Genomic DNA, 10734 nt, shown 5'->3' with positions numbered 1-10734 from the left:
TGGTGCTGGGATTTGCAGTCGTCTTTGCACTCAAGCCGCGGGCCAGGGTCCGGAAGTTGTGGCACCCTTTTCCCCCTCTCCAGTGGCCCTCACACTTCCTTTACCCCGGTCCTTCAGGCTGCTTTTGCGTGCGACGCCAGCCTACAGGGGCCAATCGCAGGGCGACGAGAGGGGGCGGGACCATAGTTTAAACTAATTGTGCGCTCACAGCGCTAGCGCGGGCCCGAGAAGAAGGCGATCCTGGGGAAGTGAGAGTCGGAGCGGGAGCGCGCGGCCAGGTAATCGGCGCGGGCCCGCTACTAGCGTGCGGCTGGGGCGCCTCCAGGGATGCCCGAGTCTAAAAGAGGTGCTGAGGAGGCGGGTGCGGGCGGAAGGCCTCCTTCATAAGCGAGGCTGACTGGGGAGAGTCTTTCGAGGGTAAGGTTTGTAAGGAAAGGGCCTTGTCCGAGAGGAAGGTGCGGGGCGTGCTTAGGGGGAGGGTGTGTTTGGGGGCGTGTCCGTGGAATTGTGTCGGGGGGCCGACGCGGGTGTGGGTAATGCAAGTTCCTGAAAGGAGTGTCGCCGAGGGTTTCTGTAGTGGGAAGTCTTCGCCTATTATTGTTAACAATAGTGGTAGTAGTAATAATAAACATTTTCTGAGGACCAACTACGTTTCAGACACTGTGCCACACCCTTTATATGGATCATCTTTTTAATATTCCTAACACTTTATTATAGTTTATTACAGATCGGCCGCCTGAGGTTTATGTTCAGCTTGGCCCCGGTTACATAGCTCGTGCATAGTTGGCTATACAGGGGTTTTTTGTGGGTTGGGTCTAAGTGAAGGGGAGGGATTGTGTTGGCTGTGAGGGTCGTCTTCGACGAGTCAGTTTCTTTTGAGTCTCACTTTTTTCATATGTAAACAATGAATTTACCTGCCTTATCTACTTTCCTGGGGTTATTAGGGTCAAATCAGGTGAGCTGTTTCTTGCAAGCATCTTGGAGAGTACACATTTTTGAGTATAAGTGTTGTGACTGCTGTGAATATATGGGAAGCTAGAGGGAATGTTCAAATCAGGTAAGGCAGCCTTCAGCCTGCAGGGTTGAACGTGTTCCCTCCCTTTCTGATCCTGTGTGGTATTTTCTCCTTCAGAGGAAGAAGCGCATACTTCTTTGTGAAAGCTGCCAAAGTACTCTTTTCTTGGCCCAAGTTCAAGCAAATGATGACTAATTATAAAGCCTGAATCCTAATCCATAGCCAAAAATTATACTCCCCAAAACTAGCAGATCTTAACCAAAAGCTCATATAAGGGACATTTCTATTTAGAATGTTCTTTTTTTAAATTTGTGGAATATGGGAGTGGAAAGAATGCCTTGAACTGAGACTCGAGTTCTAGAACTGTTAGGATGAGGGAAAGCCCTGCCACAGATGGCTAAACAGAGCTGATCAGGAAATGTTTTGGCAGCTTTGTCTAATTGATAAAACCATACGGTCAGTAGGTATGTTGGAGGCCATTTATTTCAGCACAGTGTACATTAAACAGACTCAAGATGAGCCTTTCCAAGAATGAGACCACCCCCAAATGTTAGAACAATTCTAATAAATAGCATAGTTTTGTGCTTTCAGTGGTTATTTCATTTTACTGATATATGTTTACTGTTTTTTTCATCATTCTTTCCTGCATTTTATTTCTTCTTTTTCATCAAATAGATGAATACATACTTCTAATTTTTTTTTTTTTTTTTGGGACCATATTATGCAGCATATCAGATCTTAGTTCTCCCACCAGGGATCAAACCCATACCCCCTGCAGTGGAAGTATGGTGTCCTAATCCTGGACTGCCACAGAATTCCCCCTTCAGATGTTTTCTTAATGAGAGTCTGTTAGTGGTAAATACTCTGTTGGAAAATATCTTTACTTCCTTATCAATCTTGATTGATAGTTTAGCTGGGTACTAGGCTTCCAATTATTTTTCCCCCAGCACTTTGAAAGTATCATTTTACTGAAATTATGGCTTTTTGTTGTTAACTCTTGAGAACTGTGTTCACAATTTAACTATTATTTCGTTGTATGTAACCTGCCTTTTTCTCTGGTTCTTTTTAAGATCCTCTTTTTTGTCATTTGTGTTTTGCAGTTTCATTACATGTGTGGATTTAATTTTATTCTACTTGGGCTTATAGTGATGCCTCAATCTGAGGTTTCATACCTTTCAGTTTTCTAAAGATTCCCAGTCATTATCTCTTTATTAAAAAAAAATGTTTTTCCATCTGTCACCATACAAAGATGCTACATTATACCCACTCCCTCAGCAGCCACCTGTTTGTTCTCTGTATGTGTGAGTCTTTCTGTTTTATTATGTTTTTTTCATTTGATTTTTAGATTCCACGTGTAAGTGAAATTGTACAATATTTGTCTCTGTCTGTGTGACTTATTTCACTCACCTAGTACATGTTATCACATGTACTTACCATCCATGTTGTCACAAATTGCGAGGTTTCATCCTGTCTTACTCCTTGGAAGGAAAGTTATGACCAACCTAGACAGCATATTAAAAAGCAGAGACATTACTTTGCCAACAAAGGTCTGTCTGGTCAAGGCTATGGTTTTTCCTGTGGTCATGTATGGATGTGAGAGTTGGACTGTGAAGAAAGCTGAGCGCCGAAGAATTGATGCTTTTGAACTGTGGTGTTGGAGAAGACTCTTGAGAGTCCCTTGGACTGCAGGGAGACCCAACCAGTCCATTCTAAAGATCAGTCCTGGGTGTTCTTTGAAAGGAATGATGCTAAGGCTGAAACTCCAGTACTTTGGCCACCTCATGCAAAGAGTTGACTCATTGGAAAAGACTGATGCTGGGAGGGATTGGGGGCAGAAGGAGAAGGGGAACAGAGGATGAGATGGCTGGATGGCATCACTGACTCGATGGACGTGAGTCTGAGTGAACTCTGGGAGTTGGTGATGGACAGGGAGGCCTGGCGTGCTGCAATTCATGGGGTCGCAAAGAGTCGGACACGACTGAACGATTGAACTGAATATTCCATTAGATTATATGCCACACCTTCTTTATCCATTCATCTACCCATGTGCATTTAGGTTGCTTCTATATCTTGGCTGTTGTCAATAATGCTGCAATGAACATAGGGGTGTATATATCTTTTCTAATTAGTTTCCTTTTCTTTGGATAAACACCCAGGAGTGGAATTGCTGAATCATATAATAGTTCTGTTTTTAACTTTTTGAAGAACTTCCATACTAACTTCCATAGCAGCTGCACCAGTATACATTCCCCTCAACAGTGCATGAGGACAGTTTTGTTCTTTAGGATTGTTTTGGCTATTCAAGGTCTTGTGTTTCCATACAAATTTTAGAATTACATTATTTGTCTTAGTTCTGTGAAAAATTACCTTGGTATTTTGATAGAGATTGCATCAAATTTGTAGAATGCCTTAGGCTAGTATGCTCATTTTAATAGTATTAATTCTTCTAAACCATTAGCATGGTGTATCTTCCCATTTGTTAGTGACATTTTTAATTTATTTCACCAATGTCTTATCTTAAGTTCAGTTGCTCAGTTGTATCCTACTCTTTGCAAACCCATGGACTGCAGCACTCCAGGCTTCCCTGTCCATCACCAACTCCTGGAGCTTACTCAAACTCATGTCTGTTAAGTTGGTGACGCCATCTAACCATCTCATCCTCTGTCTTTTCTTAGTACAGACTTCTTACCTCCTTAGATTTACTACTAGGTATTTTATTATTTTTGATGCAGTTGTAAATAAAATTGTTTTCTTAATTTCTCTTTCTGATAGTTCTTTGTTAGTGTCTAGAAACAGTAGATTTCTGTATATTAATTTTATATTCTGCAATTTTACTGAATTTATTAATTGGTTCTAATGGTTTTTTGGTGGCACCTTTAGGATTTTCAATAATACCATGTCATCTGCAAACAGTGACAGTTTTACTTCTTCCTTCCGAATTTGGTTTTTCTTTTTCTTGCCTGATTGCTGTGGCTAGGACTTCAAATAGTATGTTGAGTAAAAGTGGTGACAGTGGGTGTCCTTGTCTTGCTCTTGATCTTAGAGGAAATGCTTTCAGCTTTTTACTATTGAGATGCTGTCAGCTGTGGGCTTGTCATATCTGGTCTTTATTTTGTTGAAGTATGTTCCCTATGGACTCACTTTGATGTTTTTTTTTTAAATCATATACAGATGTTGAACTTTGTTTCTGCATTCATTTAGATGATTTTTATTCTTTAGTTTGTTAATACTGTGTTTTACATTAATTGATTTGTGGATATTGAACCATCCTTGCATCCCTAGAATAAATCCCACGTGATCATGGTGTATGATCTTTTTAATGTGTTGTTGAATGTGGTTTGCAAATATTTTGTTGAGAATTTTTACAACTATAAAGTGATACTGACCTATAATTTTCTTTTTTTGTGTGATATCTTTGTCTGATTTTGGTGTTTGGGTGACACTGGCCTTGAAAGTGAATTTGGAAGCATTGCTTTCTGTAATTTGTTAGAAATTTGAGAAGGATACGTGTTAACTCTTCTTTAAATATTTGGTAGAATTTCACCTATGAAGTCGTCTGGTCCTGGACTTTTGTTTATTGGGAGTTTTTTAAATTGCCAATTTGATTTTATTACTGGTAATTGGTCTGTTCATATTTTCTATTCCTGATTCAGTCTTAGGAGGTTGTATATTTCTGGGAATTTGTCTGTTTCTCTTAGGTTGTCCATTTTTTGGCATATGCCTCTTTAAATAGTGCCTCTCCCTGATCTCGTATTTAACTTATTTTGAGCCTTCTAGTGGCTTCCCTGGTGGCTCAGCAGTAAAGATTCCAGCTGCAGTGCAGGAGACACAGGAGACTGGGGTTCAGACCTTGGGTTGGAAAGATCCCCTGGAGGGAGGGTATGGCAGCCCACTCGAGTATTGCCTGGAGAATCCCACAGACAGAGGAGTCTGGTGGGCTGCAGGCCATAGGGTTTCGAAGTGTCAGACATGACTAAAGTGATTTAGTGGCGGCGGCAGCAGAGCCTTCTAATTCTGTCCTTCACATCTCTTATTCTTTATCATTTCCGTCTCTATCTTTCTGTGTTACTTCTGGATAATTTCCTTTAAGCTATAATTAGTTTATTTTTTGAATTCTTATTTCATTCGCTAAGTTTTTCATTTATACAAGTACTGTGGTTCATTTCAAATCTGGCTGTCTGTTTCTTGGTATCTTGTTTTTGTCTTGTGTTTCCAATTCTTCTATAATAACTTCAAATAAGTTTAATGTGTCCTGTTTCTGAAGTTTTGGGGATATAATCCTGCCATTTGCTTTAATGACTCTGTTCATGATGGATTGTTTCCTCAAGTATTTTATAATTTTGGATTGTGAGCTCATTCAAAGGAGTATCATCTACGGTGGTCTTTTTAAAAAAGCATATTTATTTATTTATGTATTTATTTTTGGCTGCACTGGGTCTCCATTGCTGCTCTCGGGCTTTCTCTAGTTGCGGCGAGCGGGGGCCTCTTTGTGGTGCACAGGCTTCTCATTGCACTGGCTTCTCTTGTTGTGGAGCATGGGCTCCAGGTGCTCGGGCTTCAGTAGTTGCAGCACTCGGGCTTAGTTGCCTGCAGCATGTAGAATCTTTCCAGAGCAGGGATGAAACCCATGTCCTCTGTATTGGCAGGCAGATTCTAACCACTAGACCACCAGGGAAGTCCTATGGTAGTCTTGTGTAGCTTGAGTTGAGGTCAGTTCTCTGAAGAAAAGCTTTTTTTTTTTAAATCAACTTTGCTTAATCATAATTTATGTACAATGAAATTTATTTTAAGTAAAAAGTTTTGACAGATTTATACACCTCGAAAAAGTTGCCCCAGTCATGATACAGAGCATTCCCATAACTCCCAAAAGTTTCCTTATGCCTCTTTACAGTTCATCATTGGCCCCCAAGAACCAAGTAATCTAATTACTGAAGATTAATTTGTGTTTTCTAGAATTTTATCTAGAAAATATATACAGAGTATATGTTTGTGTCTGCTTTCTTTCAGGTAGTGTAATGCATTTGATATTTATGTATTTAGTGCATATATCAGTGATTTGTTACTTTCTGTTGCTGTTGCCAAAGAATGCTCAAACTACCACACAGTTGCACTCATCTCAGGGGCTTCCCTGGTGGCTCAGGGGTTAAAGTGTCTGCCTGGAATGCGGGAGACCTGGGTTTGATCCCTGGGTCGGGAATATCCCCTGGAGAAGGAAATGGCAACCCACTCCAGTACTCTTGCCTGGAGAATCCCATGGAGGGAGGAGCCTGGTGGGCTACAGTCCAGGGGTCTCAAAGAGTCGGACACGACTGAGTGATTTCACTTTCACTTTCTTTTTCACACACTAGTAAAGTAATGCTCAAATTCTCCAAGCCAGGCTTCAGCAATACGTGAACCATGAACTTCCAGATGTTCAAGCTGGTTTTAGAAAAGGCAGAGGAACTAGAGATCAAATTGCCAACATCCGCTGGATCATCAAAAAAACAAGAGAGTTCCAGAAAAACATCTATTTCTGCCTTATTGACTATGCCAAAGCCTTTGATTGTGTGGATCACAATAAACCGTGGAAAATTCTGAAAGAGATAGGAACACCAGACCACCTGACCTGCCTCTTGAGAAATCTGTATACAGGTCAGGAAGCAACAGTTAGAACTGGACATGGAACAACAGACTGGTTTCAAATAGGAAAAGGAGTACATCAAGGCTGTATCTTGTCACCCTGCTTATTTAACTTATATGCAGAGTACATCATGAGAAACGCTGGACTGGAAGAAACACAAGCTGGAATCAAGATTGCCAGGAGAAATATCAATAATCTCAGATATGCAGCTGACACCACCCTTATGGCAGAAAGAAAAGAGGAACTCAAAAGCCTCTTGATGAAAGTGAAAGTGGAGAGTGAAAAAGTTGGCTTAAAGCTCAGCATTCAGAAAATGAAGATCATGGCATCCAGTCCCATCACTTCATGGCAAATAGATGGGGAAACATTGGGAACAGTGTCAGACTTTATTTTTTCTGGGCTCCAAAATCACTGCAGATGTTGATTGCAGCCATGAAATTTTTTTAAAAGATGCTTACTCCTTGGAAGGAAAGTTATGACTGACCTAGACAGCATATTAAAAAGCAGAGACATTAATTTGTCAATAAAGGTCGGTCTAGTCAAGGCTATGGTTTTTCCAGTAGTCATATGTGGATGTGAGAGTTGGACTATAGAGAAAGCTGAGCACCGAAGAATTGATGCTTTTAAACTGTAGTGTTGAAGACTCTTGAGAGTCCCTTGGACTGCAAGGAGATCCAACCTGGGTGTTCATTGGAAGGACTGATGTTGAAGCTGAAACTCCAATACTTTGGCCACCTGATTCGAAGAGCTGACTCATTTGGAAAGACCCTAATGCTGGGAAGGATTGAGGGCAGGAGGAGAAGGGGACAACGGAGGATGAGATGGTTGGATGGCATCACCAACTCAATGGACATGGGTTTGGGCAGACTCCAGGAGTTGGTGATGGACAGGGAGGCCTGGCTTGCTGCGGTTCATGGGGTTGCAAAGAGTCAGACACGACTGAGCGACTGAACTGGAACTGTTGCTAAGTAGTCCTCCTTTGTATGACTATATCATACAGTTTTGTTTATCACTTTTTTAAAATTTATTTTTATTGTAATATTTACAATATTGTGTCGGTTTCTGCCATACATCAACATGAATCAGCCATAGGTATACATATGTCCTTGCTCTCTTGAACCTCCCTCCCACCTCTCACCCCATCCCACCCCTCTAGGCTGTCATAGAGCACTGGGTTGAGCTCCCTGCATCATATAGCATTTCCCCACTGGCTATCTGTTTTACATATAGTAACGTATATGGTTTCAGTGGTACCTTCTCCTTCCCGCACTGTGCCCACAAGTCTATTCTCTTATGTCCATGTCTCTGTTGTTGCTCTGCAAATTGGTTCATCGGTACCATTTTTCTAGATTCCATATATATGTGTTAATATACACTTGTTTTCCTCTTTCTAACTAACTTCACTCTGTATAACAGGCTCTAGGTTCATCCGCCTCACTACAGGTGACTCAGATCTGTTCCTTTTTATGGCTGAGTAATATTTCATTGTAATTATGTACCACACCTTCTTTATCTATTCATCTGTTGATGGACATTTAGGTTGCTTCCTTGTCCTTTGTAAATAGTGGCCTTTGTAAATAGTACTGCTATGAACATTGGGGTACATGTATCTTTGAGAACTGTGGTTTTCTCAGGGTAAATGCCCAGTAGTGGATCCTCTGTGTCATATGGTGGTATTATTCTTAGTTTGTTTAAGAAATCTCCATATTGTTCTCCATGGTGGCTGTATCAATTCACATTCTCACCAACTATGCAAGAGGGTTCCCTTTTCTCCACATCCCTTGCTAGCATTTATTATTTGTAGATTTTTTGATGATGGTCATTCTGACTGGTATATCATTTACTGTTGATGGACATTTGGGCTGTTGGCAGTTTTTGGCTGTTGTGAATAAAATTGCTGTGAGCAATCATGTACAAATCTTTGAGTGAACATACATTTTCCTGACTCTTTGGCGTGAAATGGCTGGGTCATATGGCAAGGTATTTTTAATTTTTAAGAAATTACCAGTTTTCCAAAGTGGTTGTACTATTTTATGTTTCCATTGCAGTATCTGAGAGCTTTGGTTTTTTAATTTTCTTACCAACATTTGGTATAGTGAGTCTTTTTAATTTTAGCCATTCTCATGGAGATGTAGTGTTTTTGTGGTTTTAATTTGCATTTTCCTGATGATGTTGAACATCTTTTCATGTATTTATTGGCCATTTGTGTGTCTCCTGCTACAACTTTGTATTTGCTTCTTTGGGAACTCAAGGCTGTTCCCAACCTGGGGCTAAAATGTCTGTAATTTTTCTTTTAGATTTCTAGGCCACAGATTTAGTATAAATTTTTAAATTCCAAATCCATCTCTTGTGTGCACCCAGGTTATTAATTCCTAGGAAGTTTTTTTCCTCCTACTTTACTACGTTTGTAAAGCAACCTTCCTTATTTTCCTGTGGACAGTTTTTTTTTTTTCCTAGTCTCTTTTTACTGAGGGTCTCAGGGTCACACAGAGTCAGATGGGACTGAAGCAATTTAGCACACACATGCAGCCTTTGTATATACAGAGATCTCAGTTGCTTTTTATGAGCTCAAGATCTGAAGTATGAGGAGGTCACATATTCCTTACATTGCTAGGACAGCTATGCCTCACTAACCCAATTTTCAGCTTCTTTTGTTTCTGTTTCCTGGGATTTCTTTTACTTTCTTGTGAGTTCAGTTTATCTAGTGTCAGAATCCTATCAGGAAAATAGAAACCACACACAGGTATTTTAAGAGAGTGAATTCAGTAAAGGGGTTTAGTTTAAACCTTTGTTGGAGGGCTGAAAGAGCAAAAAGGGGAATCTTCAGGTAACTTATATTATAACTGCATTAAGCGGCTGCTTCATCCAGGACTGAAAAACAAAGGGAGAAGATTGGGGTTGGCAGAACTTAGAATTCTGGAGGGATCTGGTGGGACTGCGCCTGGATTCTCTGAGGAGAAGGCGTTGCCTGGTGTTGCTGGTGTCTCAGGAGCCCATAGGAGGGGCCTGGGGAGCCAGTTTTGGTTGAGCCCTGCTCTGGTGCCTCGAAGAGGGAGTTTGGAAGGAAGCAGGGAGAAACCAACTGCAGTTGTCAGGAGCAGAGAGCCACAGGAAGAAGGAAGTCCCTGGCAGCCTCCTCCTGCGTTCGATTTTTCCTGTTTGCACCCCGTTAACAGACCCTAACTGGGAGCCAGCTGGCAAAGGTGAAGTGGTATTGGAAGAGTCCAAGCCCTGGCAACACAGAGCAGACCATAACCACAGGGTAGGTGTGGTTCTAAGAGACAGTAATTTAGCAAGTCAAAAAGGATTTTTATTCTATTTTTCTGGGCATTTTCAGGCACATTTAGTAGGAAGATTTTCAGGTTACCTGGTCCATTATATCAGCAGTCAGTAACAGCGATAGCTGACTTTGTTTTTTTTTTTCAGCATATAATGTGAGCCCGGCACTGTTTTAAGCACTTTACATGAACTGCTTCCCAAAGCTCTATCGTACTATTGTTGTTACTATAACTTCGTTTACCCAAAGCCATACAGTTTGTAAGAGGTGGAGTTGGTGTTCTGATCCAAGCATTCTGGGTTCCGTAACATACATTCTTAACTTCTCTGTTGTGCTGAGGGTTCCTTCCCTACATCAAACCAGAATCTATCCTCCTCTGACTTCCACTTGCTAGTTCTGGTTTTGTCTTCTTGCAAGGGGTCATATGAGTCTTTCTCCTCATCTGCATGACAGGCATGCATACATTTGAAAAAGTTTTCATGCTTCATGCCATGAATTTCAGACACTTCACCAGGGTGGTTATCATTCTTCCTCTGCATGTACTCTCTGCTTTTCAGAGGTGGGACATAGATTAGTCTTCTACTAACATGTCCTTATTACCAAATTCAAACTTAAATTGAAGAAAGTAGGGAAAACCACTAGACCATTCAGGTATGACCTAAATCAAATCCCTTATGATTACACAGTGGAAGTGAGAAATAGATTTAAGGGCCTAGATCTGATAGATAGAGTGCCTGATGAACTATGGACTGAGGTTTGTGCCATTATACAGGAGACAGGGATCAAGACCATCCCCATGGAAAAGAAATGCAAAAAAGCAAA

General features: G+C 40.9%; 1 protein-coding gene across 2 annotated transcripts in view; it reads left to right on the top strand.

Annotated features, from left to right (window-relative positions):
- The first annotated feature begins 60 nt into the window (after positions 1-60).
- NUMA1 (nuclear mitotic apparatus protein 1) overlaps positions 61-10734 on the top strand; it is a 73121-nt gene continuing 62447 nt past the window's right edge. Inside the window, exon 1 of one of the 2 annotated variants that reach the window (XM_010849475.1) lies at positions 61-278. The gene's annotated coding sequence lies outside the window, so the exon portion shown is untranslated. Of the gene's footprint in view, positions 279-305; positions 418-10734 lie in introns of those variants that run through there. The other variant, XM_010849481.1, reaches the window with a different exon arrangement.

This window comes from Bison bison, unplaced genomic scaffold, assembly GCF_000754665.1.
Source record: "Bison bison bison isolate TAMUID 2011002044 unplaced genomic scaffold, Bison_UMD1.0 scf7180017864284, whole genome shotgun sequence".
Classification (NCBI taxonomy): domain Eukaryota; kingdom Metazoa; phylum Chordata; class Mammalia; order Artiodactyla; family Bovidae; genus Bison; species Bison bison.
Note: the sequence above shows the minus strand (reverse complement) of the source record. Positions and strands in the feature narration are given on the sequence as shown.